At 40.7% G+C, this 10,777-nt stretch overlaps 1 protein-coding gene across 1 annotated transcript in view; it reads left to right on the top strand.

The window, feature by feature from the left end:
- Nucleotides 1-278: 278 nt before the first annotated feature.
- The window catches only part of PLEKHA2 (pleckstrin homology domain containing A2), a 74,517-nt gene continuing 64,018 nt past the window's right edge, over nucleotides 279-10,777 (top strand). The window contains exon 1 of the mRNA XM_036456246.2: nucleotides 279-408. The gene's annotated coding sequence lies outside the window, so the exon portion shown is untranslated. The remainder of the gene's footprint in view (nucleotides 409-10,777) is intronic.

Here is a 10,777-nt window from a genome sequence, read left to right as displayed (position 1 = left end):
TGACCCTTTTAATTTGGAAACTGATGTAGTTAAGTCCTAGGATTCTATCTTTAATTAGTTGCTCTGTTTTCTCTTTTTGCACTTTTATTTAGAAGATATTGAGGTTTATTATTATTATTATATTATTATATTATTATATTATTATTATTATTATTATTATTATTATTATTAAGGTAGACCAGCTGTCCCCCAAAGAGAGAGGTCAAGGGATCACGTGGGTGAATCAGAGAGAGGGAAACACACAGACACACACCCTTTCTGAACATAATCAGTTTTTAAAACTTTGTCTCTAAAACAGGAACTTGCTTTGGGTGTCCTGAACCAGAAAGCACTGAACTTGCCTTCCCCCTCGTCACAGTCATCTTGTCCTTTGAAGCAGGAAGCCTGTTCTTTCACAGCCGGGGCGAGGTAAGTGGAGGCTGCTTTTCACCTTTGTTAACTCCGGATTAGGCTGAGAAGGTTCTTGGGAAGGTGGTGGAAGCCCGAACACCCCATGTAGTGAAAAAAGGAGGTGGGGGTTGGGCGCAGCCAGAGATTTTGCCAAATTACAGATGGAGCCAGATAGATCCAGAACAATCCCCAGAGGAGGCCACAGGAAGGCCAAAAAAAGGCTTGAAATTCAAATTATTTTTGGTGCTTGGGAGATGGAGGAGAGCGAGTGAGGGCAGTGCTAGTACATACGACCGGAAGAGGGAAGAAAACACAAAAGGTTTGGCCAGTATCTTTCTTGAGGAGCAGCTCCGGAGAGCACTGAATATTATCCAGAACGCAGCTGGCCTTGAATAATATATATATATTTTTTATTTTATTGATTTTTTACAGAGAGGAAGGGAGATAGATGAGAGAGAAACATCGATGAGAGAGAAACACCGGTTTCAGCTTGAATAATATTTATTATATGTGTTCACAGGGTAGACTGAGAAAGAGAAAATTCACAAATTTTACATCAGTTTGGTTCTGACCTGAAAGAAGCAGCTGCTGCCTCTCTCGGTCTATCCGCCTCTGAGTCTGAGGTGACAGGACAGAGCGCTGTGCCCACATGTTCCTCTCACACCCTAACCTGCCCTGCCTTCCTCCCACAGCTGACCTTCTCCATGAATGCTGGCCACCCATGTTCTGATGGTTGTTTCTGCACACACTTTTGCTTTCTGGGTAGGAAGGATGGGGAAAATGTAGGGGGAAAGGTAGGACGGACGACACCAGGATGAGAGATGGGAAAGCAGGAAGTCCATCTGAGAAGGAGGTAGAGGGAGAAGCAAAAGGCTCTGCTCCCTGTTCAGGCACCTCAGCCTTCTCAGGCCTCATTTTCCTCTCATCTCTTAAAATGAAGGCTGTGGCACTGGGCACCCGGTGAAGTTGAATTTTAGGTAAACAGCAAATAAATTTACTCTGACATACAATTCTGTGTATTTAGGTTGTTTTTAAATCACCTCACTACAGCTGAAACCGGTTTGGCTCAGTGGATAGAGCATAGGCCTGTGGACTGAAAGGTCCCAGGTTCTATTGCGGTCAAGGGCACATACCTTGGTTGCGGGCACATCCCCAGTGGGGGGTGTGCAGGAGGCAGCTGGTCGATCTTTCTCTCTCATTGATGTTTCTAACTCTCTATCCCTCTCAATTCCTCTCTGTGTAAAATCAATAAAATATATTAAAATAAAAAAATAAAAAAATAAATCACCTCACTGCAGTGATATATATGGCTTTGTTTGTTTGTTAATTCTCACCTAAGGATATTTTCCCATTGATTTTTAGAGAGAGAGAAAGACAGAAAGAAACATCGATGTCAGAGAAACACATAGATTGGTTGCCTCCTGCTCCAGGAGGAGGGCCCAGGCCAGGCTGGGGAGGAGCCTGCAACCAAAGTATGTGCCCTTGACCAGAATCAAACCCGAGACCCTTTGGTCCACAGGCCAATGCGCTATCCACTGAGCCAAAATGGCTATGGCTCTGCAGTGATGTTTAAATGACAGGAACCTACGGAGTAGGGACCTGCCTGAGATGGAGTGAGAGTTCTTTCCTGCTCCCACCTGGCGTTTCACAGAGTCCTCTCTTCCTTGTAAAAGAAGGGAAAAAAGGCATTGCCCTTGGCTTTTAAAAAAACACCCAGGGCCAAGGCAAGGGACAATTAGAAATATTTGTGTTTGCGTTGAGAAAGCAAAAGCCCTTTTTAAACAAATACATATCATTTCACCAGTGAGGTAGTTTCCAATTCATGACTTTCCATAAAACTTGGAGAAAAGCCTAAGTGAGTTACCACTGATGGATCAGTACGATCGTTTTTTTTTAAAAGACTTCATTATTTCTTTTAGAGCAATTAGTTTCGGGTTCACAGCAAAACTGAGCAGAAAGCACAGGGAGTTCCCATAAGAGACCTGCCCCCTTCCGTGCACAACCTTCCCATAGGATAGTTGTTGAAGGAAGAGCCATCTCTATGTGACATTGACCTATGGCTCGATGGAGTTCAAAGAATAGGATGACATTGCCAAAGTCAGCCCCGCTGAAAAACAAACTTAAAGTTTCCTGGCAAAGGTGAGCTGGCTAGAAATCTTCACATCGGGTTTGAATTCATAGGCAGTTAAGTCATTCCAGGCTCCCCTCTGAAGCTATACGTCTAGAAATATGTCCTAATTTTCCTCCTTTCTCATCAGCCCTGGACATTGTCATAACAAAACGCCCACAGCCCCGTCAACTTAGCAATGTGAACAAGGTTTCTTAGCATCTACCCTCACAAAAATGAGAAATAAGGATGATATTGATGGTAAATGTGCTCATTCTTGCAAAGAGTAATATTAATGGATGGATATTTATTTATTTATTTTAAAAATATATTTTATTTACTTTTTACAGAGAGGAAAAGAGAGGGATAGAGAGTCAGAAACATCAAGAGAGAGAAACATAGATCAGCTGCCTCTTGCACAACCCCTACTGGGGATATGCCCGCAACCGAGGTACATGCCCTTGACTGGAATCGAACCTGGGACCTTTCAGTCTGCAGGCTGATGCTCTATCCACTGAGCCAAACTGGTTTCGGCTGGATGGACATTTAAACTATTGCATCTATTTGTAAATATATAGAAAGACATTATATTTAAAAATCCATCCTTTTCCATCTCATTAAAAGAATAATTTTCAATAGCTCACTGACTTATGTTTAATGATCAATAAAATATATGTTTATTTTGTTACTAATAATTGTAATGATGTATTAGTTTCAAAGACTGTTTTAGCACTGGGAGGCTTATGGTCACAAGATGTTTTTTTAAATTGTAAAATCGATTCACATATGCATTTTTGTTTCAGAACATCTGATAGGGTATCAAGAGATTATTAACCCTTTGCACTCCGAACCATTCTGGACATTGGCTACCAGCTACTTGACGCTACTTTGCGGCGGACACGTGCGTTGAATTAACTCAATTCCCCGTAATCACTAATAAACTGCAATGTCCCCCCTGAGAGGGGACATCTGAGTGATATGGTAGAATTCCGATGTCCCCTGAGAGGGGACAGCGGAGTGCAAAGGGTTAAATAATAAAGATGTCATTAAAATATATGACATTTGGATACAATTTTTAGGGGAAGTGGAATATAAACATAGTTCAGGGAAAGGAATGATTTAATATTCGGACAAATAACTGCTTGTTTATTTTGAAAAAGGGATGACGGTGTCAAATGACTGGGTACTTAGATCCTATTGGATACTTTTAAAAAGCGTGATATAGCCATGTTATTTTAAAACACTGCTTGCTAACAATCTGCAGAATACATTCTTTTCAACCACTCACACTTATGATTAAAAGTTATAAAGGTCAACCTAAAAAACGTGTAAAGGGTTAGCTTCTTTCCCAGCACTTCTTAAGGGGTGGGGTAAAGAAAAGATTGGAGACCACTGGTTTATATCATCCTCTTACTGACATTTCTGCTCATAACACAGTACTTATATTTGTAGGTCCTTTGCAACTTTGAACAGCTAAAATTGTAGGCATCATCCTACCGTCATTTCAGAGGCTTCCTCTTCCCAAGTTCTTTGTCCCTCACCATGCTGCCCTTCTACTCTAAACTGGGTGGTAGCTACAGAGTCACGGTACAAGGGCTTAAATTGGAGAAACTAGAAATAAGTCAGCCCCTAGACCTCACAGCCGAACTATTTCAAGAATATGCAGTTACATTTCAGTGGCCGTGATTTGACTCATGGTGTAGCCAGTAACATATAATTATGAGACATATCCCAACGGACTTCTACTGCAATGCTTGTCACCTTCTGACTAGCCGGGAGCTACCACAGGGTTTTATGGTAACTAATTCGAGTGATCTAACCAAGCCTGATGTGCACCCTGTCATAGGAAAGCGAGTTTCTTGCATACCAGCTGAGGCTCAGGGGGCGTTTCTCACTTTCCTTTTTAAGGAAGGCAGGAAAATGGATGGAAGCAACCCTATGCCTGAATGGCAGAGGAAATGGCCAAGGGGACAACTACCCTGTTTCCCCGAAAATAAGACAGTGTCTTATATTAATTTTTGCTCCCAAAGATGCGCTAGATCTTATTTTCAGGGGATGTCTTATTTTTCCATGAAGAAGAATACGGTACACATTTATTGTTAAAATAAAGGAAATTTATTACCTGTATACAGTACAGTAGTACGGTAGTTGTCAACACAAACCAGACAAACTGTGAATCCTACAGTATCAAGAATTTACTCATTTATTCAATGACGATCATGTCATCATCTTCTGGAACATCATCATAACAATCCAATTCCTGAATTTCCTGTTGAATTTCTTGTTACTCCATTTCTTTCAAAATCAGTGGACCAAATCTCTCATGTTTAGCCTAGGGGGGCCTTATTTTCGGGGGATGCCTTATATTTTACTCAGAAGGAAACCTGTAAGTAGGTCTTATTTTCGGAGGATGTCTTATTTTCGGGGAAACACGGTATGTGATATGGGCTGTAGCAGTTGAGGTAGGAGAGCAATAAAGCACTGCTCTTCATATCAGAACTAAAAGCACAATTTCAATGCAGCCACAGGGTGGGAACTGCTTTGCCAGTGTGTGGAGTTTGTGAGTGGCGATGCCTGGGTTCATCTAGGGTTGAGAGGGTTCTGTCTCACCACAGGTGATTTCTGAAACTAGATAACATCTATATAAGCACGGAGCTCTGCCAGTGTTTGTTAGCTTTAACCTTTTTATTTAATTAAACCTTTTATTTTGAGATCATTGTAGATTTCCATGCAGTTGTAAGAAATAATCTGGAGAGAGTCTGTGTACCCTTTACCCAGTATCCCCCAAGGGTAGCCTCTTGTAAACCATAGTACAACATCACAATCAGGAAAGAGAGTCTTTTGCAGTCAAGAGACGACATTTCCATCAGCAGGAGGGTCCCTGTGCCACCCTTGTATAGCTACACACACGTCCCTCTTACCCCACACCCTTCTTAACTCTTGGCAATCATTCATCTGCTCTCTGTTGCTATAATTTTGTCATTTTAAGAATGTTATGTGAATGGAACCAATCATACAGTATGAAACCTTTTGAGGCTGTCCTGTTTCCACTTAGCATAATTCTCTAAATATTTCATTCTGGCTGTTGCCTGTATCTCTAGTTTCTTCCTTTTTATTGCTGAGTAGCATTCCATGATATGGATATACCAGTTTGTTTAACTGTTCATCAGTTGAAGGATATCTGGGTTGTATCCAATTTTGGCTAGCCTATCTAATAAAAGGGTAATATGCAAATTGACAACATACAAGATGGCTGCCCCCATGTGGTCAAAGATGGTCGCTCCCATGTGGACACAAGATGGCCACCACAAGATGGACAGCAGGGGATGGCTATTGTGGGCAATCAGGCCAGCAGGGGAGGGCAGTTGGGGAGGACCAGCCCTGCAGGGGAGAACAGTTGGGGTGAACCAAGCCTACAAAGGAGGGCAGTTGGGGGCAATCAGGCTTGCAGGGGAGGGCAGTTAGGAATGACCAGGCCTGCAGGGGATGGCAGTTAGGAGTGGCAAGGCCTGCAGGTTAGGGCAGTTGAGGGCAACCAGGCCTACAGGGGAGGGCAGTTGGGGATCAGGCCTGCAGGTAAGGGTAGTTAGGGGTGACCAGGCCTGAAGCAGAGGACAGTTAGGGGCGACCAGGCCTGCAGAGAAGGGTAGTAAGAGGCGACCAAGCTGGCAAGGGGAGGGCAGTTGGGGGTGACCTGCAGGGGAGAGCTGTTAGGGGCAATTGGGCCAGCAGGGGAGCAGTTAGGCGTTGATCAGGCTGGAGTGGTTAGGGGGTGATCAAGCTGGCAGGCAGAAGCAGTTAGGAGCAAATCAGGCAGGTAGGCAGGCAGGCAGGCGAGCAGTTGGGAGCCAGCAGTCCTGTATTGTGAGAGGGATCCCAGATTGGAGATGATGTAGGCTGGGCAGAGGGAAACCTTCCTTCCTCCCCCGCTAGTGCATGACTTTTGTGCAACGGGCCTCTAGTTATCATTAAAGCTATTACAAGCATTCATGGACAGTGTGTGTGTGTGTGTGTGTGTGTGTGTGTGTGTGTGTGTGTGAATTTAAGGCTAAATGCCCAGAAGTATAATTGTTGGATCTTAAGATAGTTGAATGTTTAATGTTTTTAGATACTGCCAAGCCACCAGCAATGAACCATGAACCATTTCTCTTCATCCTCACCTGCAAATGATATTGTCACTATTTTTTATTTTAGCCATTCTGATAGGTATTTAGTGATATCTCATTGTGGTACAATATTTTTGGTGTCTTTTGAATTTTTCTAACTTTTATTGTGATATAATTGACATAATATTGTATTCATTTAAGGCAGTGGTCGGCAAACTCATTAGTCAACAGAGCCAAATATCAATAGTACAATGATTGAAATTTCTTTTGAGAGCCAAATTTTTTAAACTTAAACTTCTTCTAAGGCCATTTCTTCAAAATAGACTCACCCAAGCTGTGGTATTTTGTGGAAGAGCCACACTCAAGGGGCCAAAGAGCCCCATGTGGCTCGCGAGCTGTGGTTTGCTGACCACTGGTTTAAGGTGTACAACATAATCATTTGATATATGTATGAATTGCAAAATGATCACAATAATAAGTCCATCACCTCATATAGTTACAAATGTTTTCTTTTCTGTAATGAGGACTTTTAAGATCTATTCTCTTAGTAATTTTCAAATTTACAATTCAGTATTGTTAACTATAGTCACCATACTGTTCATTTTATTCCCAGAACTTATATTTGTTCCTTTTGATTACTTTCACTCATTTACCCACTCCCAAATTCCTTCCATGTTGTCACAAATGGTAGGATTATGTTATTTTTCATGCCTGAATAATACTATATATTTAATGTTATTGTATATCAGATTTTCTCATGTATTCATCCATCAGTGGATACTTAGAGGCTGTTGCTATGTCTTGGCGATTGTGAATAACGCTGTGATGAACAAAGGGATATAGATATTCTCTTTGAGATAGTGATTTATTTCCTTTTGAAATACACCCTGAAGTGGAATTGCTAGATCATGTGTTAGTTCTATTTTTAGTTTTTTGAAGAACCTCCATACTGTTTTCTATAGTGGAAATGCATCAATTTATATTCCCACGAACAGTGGACAAGGGTTCCCTTTTCTCAGCCTCCTTGACAACACTTGTTATCCCTTGTCTTTTTTATAACAGTCATTCTGACAGGAGTGAGGTAATATTTCACTGTGGTTTTCATTTGTACTTCTCTGATGATTAGGGATGTTGAGCATCTTTTCATGTACCTGTTGGCCAGTCAAATGTCTTCTTCAAATCAGATTTTTTTTTGTTTTGTTATGAGTTATATGAATTCCATATAATATATCTCATCAGATATATTATTTGCAATTATTTTCTCCCATTCTGTAGGCTGACTTTTCATTTTTATGTTTCCTCTGTGCAAAAACTTTTTTTTGTTTGATGTAGTCCCACTTGTTTATTTTTGCTTTTGTTGCTTTTGCTCTTGGTGTCAAATCCAAAAGAAATTAATAGTAATAATAATAATAATAATAATAATAATAATAATTGCCAAGACCAATGTCAAGGAGCTTACTCACTACATTTACTTCTACGAGTTTAATAATTTCAGGTCTTCAATATTTTTAATTCAAACAAGTTTCTTCTCACAGATTTTATTTGTAAAGTCATTTAAAATAATTTAAAAAATTTAAATTATGAAGCATAAGATGCATCACACACAGTATCACATTTTAAAAGCATAAGAGAGTGTGAATAAAACCTGTCTCCTTTTACCACCTCAGAGGTGAACTCCCTCAGAGATCACTGTTCCTACCAGCAAAACCACATGAAACTTTCCACTGGTCAGCCACCGTTTTCTACCCCAGTGCCATCACCAGGAATGATGAAGGTTGGCTTGAGCGCAAATGACCTGAGAATACAGTCAACTTTTCTTCCCCTTCCTTTGTTGTTGTCCGCTGATCCATTTTGGAGCATAGGAATGAATTGAAGAAAGTCATTTCCCCTTCTATCTCCTCCCTTCTCCCATCTCCAATAGCTTTTCCATTCTAATGTTTCTAATCTGCGGAGGGCTAGGAAACCACATAATTGGACCTTTGGAAATTAGATATTCAATCAGAACTCCTCAGCAAGCCTAAGAAAAGCTCTTCTTATTAGTAATGCAGGGACTTGGTCTACTGAGAGGCCCTTTCCTGCTCAGCTTCTAAATTCAGAGTTCTGTTCCAGAAATTGAAATTGCCAGAGGGCAACCTCTAGGTCAGGGTCGTGTTCCTGTGTATGTCTCTTCAGCAAGCAAGGACTGTGACATCTGACATCAGTCGCTGGAGGGTGCATTTGGCTACTTACCCAATTAGGACATTCACAGCATCATTAAGTATTAAGTGTAAGGATACATTTAGCTTGTTATTTAATTACTAAATGAAGGAGGTAAGCTGGACTGGGCTTAATTCTCCAGCCTGGTGTTATACTTAATTTTAATATAGTTTGATAGACATGTGGAGTCATTATACAAGTTATGATGAAATTTGAAAGGAGATTCCTGAGTAAATTACCTGTCTCCAGTGGCTCACACTGAATTTCACTAGGTCCCAGGGTTTAAGCTGTGAATCAGGTTTTATATATTTTTTTCCAGTGGCAGGAGTTTTCATGTGAATGGCTATAAAATTGGCGAAATTTTTAAAAAATGTGGCCACAGACTGACAAGTATTTTTTTTTTTAAATCACAAAGCAGCTATGAGATCTCTGAGGTACTTTTAAATTAAAAACTATTTACTTATAAAACTAATATTTTTTCTCTCTGATCATAAAATAATACATGTTGCCAAAACCGGTTTGGCTCAGTGGATAGAGCATCGGCCTGGGGACTGAAAGGTCCCAGGTTTGATTCCGGTCAAGGGCATGTACCTTGGTTGCGGACATATCCCCAGCGGGGGTGTGCAAGAGGCAGCTGATCGATGTTTCTCTCTCATCAATGTTTTTAACTCTCTATCCCTCTCTCTTCCTCTCTGTAAAAAATCAATAAAATATTTCAAAAAAATAATACATGTTTATTGAAGAATACTTGGAAAATTCAGAAATAAAAAAAGCTCACTTATAAATCTAATAATCAGACAATTACATTTTAAGTTATATCCTTGCAAATTGAATATTTTTATTATTAAACACACACATACACACAAATCAATTACCTCTGTGGAAGGAAACAGTGTTTGGAAGACATGAGTGGATTCTTACTCTTTGTACCACTTGAACTCCATACAGTGTGCATGTTCTTCCTGTTAACAAAATAGTGGAAAGACATACATCTATCTGTCCAAATATCCCTTTTGCTTCTCTTTGTCTTGTAATAATCAGCTCGTATTGAGAACCACTGATGTAAAAGTCCACCCACTTCACAGACTGCCACAGGAATCTCTTGAGAAACTGGACTGAGTATTATTCTAGCGAACAACTTGGATTATATTCACCCATAAATATTTGCTAATAGCAGCCCGCATGTAGGCTCAGCACTCAGGAAAGGAATCGTGTGACTAGCTGAAGCAAAAATAAAAAGTTAAATATACTGCTACAATGTGGTCATGGATTCAAAGCTAAGGTATTTATTCCTCCTCTCTCTCGGAATCCGCAGGCCCAGTTCTCCCCACATAATCACAGGGCATCGCTGGGGATGCGGGATCCGAGCAATGCACTGCGCTTATTCAGGCTGACGGAAAAACAATGCCATCAGCACGATCGATAGGGACAGTGCATTTAGCAGGCAGCCTGCTATTTCTGGGGACAGGATGCACACTCCGTTTTGAGGTTTATGCTAGTGTCAGATTTAGCAGGATAGCAACGTTTTCTAAATGTAGTTACTCGGACCTAATGTTGGCATGTGTATGTAATGTGTATAGATGTCTGTGTGTGTAGGGGCATAAAAAAATACGATAGAATGTGTGGCTTAAACAACAGAAATGTATGTTCTCACAGGTCTGGAGGCTGGAAGTCCAGGATCTAGTTAGGTTCTGGGGAGACTTCTCTTTCTGCTGTGTGTTCACATGACCTCTCCTTGGTGCCTGTGGAGAGAGAGGAGGGGTTTTTGTTCTTCTTATCCGGCCACGAGTTCTATTGGATTAGAACCCCGCCCTTCAACCTCCTTTAACCTTAATGGCCTCCTAAAAGCCCCTTCTTCAAAAGCAATCTCATTTGCGGTTAAGTCTTTTTTTAAAAAAAATATATCTTTTATTGATTTTTTTACAGAGAGGAAGAGAGAGAGATAGTCAGAAACATCGATGAGAGAGAAACGCCGATC

The sequence above is a fragment of the Pipistrellus kuhlii genome, unplaced genomic scaffold (assembly GCF_014108245.1).
Source record: "Pipistrellus kuhlii isolate mPipKuh1 unplaced genomic scaffold, mPipKuh1.p scaffold_m20_p_3, whole genome shotgun sequence".
Lineage (NCBI taxonomy): Eukaryota > Metazoa > Chordata > Mammalia > Chiroptera > Vespertilionidae > Pipistrellus > Pipistrellus kuhlii.
This window is presented reverse-complemented; position numbering and strand designations above follow the sequence as displayed.